The sequence below is a fragment of the Fonticula alba genome (assembly GCF_000388065.1).
Source record: "Fonticula alba strain ATCC 38817 unplaced genomic scaffold supercont2.13, whole genome shotgun sequence".
NCBI classification, from domain to species: domain Eukaryota; order Rotosphaerida; family Fonticulaceae; genus Fonticula; species Fonticula alba.
Genome location: NW_009242983.1, coordinates 266,998 through 267,636, shown reverse-complemented (window position 1 = coordinate 267,636; position 639 = coordinate 266,998). Strand labels below are relative to the sequence as shown.

At 68.7% G+C, this 639-nt stretch overlaps 1 protein-coding gene across 1 annotated transcript in view; it reads left to right on the top strand.

Annotated features, from left to right (window-relative positions):
- Positions 1-639, top strand: part of H696_05723 (hypothetical protein) — a gene marked incomplete at its 5' end in the record, with an annotated part of 11,479 nt that overhangs the window by 5,397 nt on the left and 5,443 nt on the right. The gene's annotated exons all lie outside the window — the stretch shown is intronic.

Genomic DNA, 639 nt, shown 5'->3' with positions numbered 1-639 from the left:
CCCCCCCCCGCCTCGGCACCTGCCAGGCTGTCATTGCCGGGGCCACGGCCGCCTGCTTCGCCGCCGCGCTCTTGATCTTCCCCGACCCGGCCATGGCCCCGCGCCCGGTCGACGCCGAGGGCATCCCGGTCGACGGCAGCAATCCCGACATGTCGGCCGGCCTGATGGCCCACGTCGATCCGGCCGACGAACAGGAGGAGGAGGAGGAGGACGACGACGACGACGCGGACCTTTTCCACAACCCGCTGGACGGGCAGGACCCCGCCATGCTGTCCTTCCATGATGGCGACTACCCCGGCGAGGCCATCCCCATGTCTCACCTGAAGCGCCCTGGTGGTTACTTTTCGGGTGAGACCCTCTCCCGGGGGGAGGCCTTTAGCCCGTCCACCGCGTCCTACACCCCGCAGGATACCCTGCCGGACCTGGACTACTCGGACGACGATGATGACAATCTGTTCTAGCAGCCAGCACCCGGGTGTGCTCACTGCGCCGCGTAAGGCCACCCAAATACACACCTCACACTGCATGGAAGTACGCCCCCGCGCGCCCACCTCTGCGTGCATGTATACGTGCGCGTGCTGGCTCCGGGTCGGCCTCCCTCGGCGCCACGCACACGGGACGAGGCGGGAGAGGGGGGAG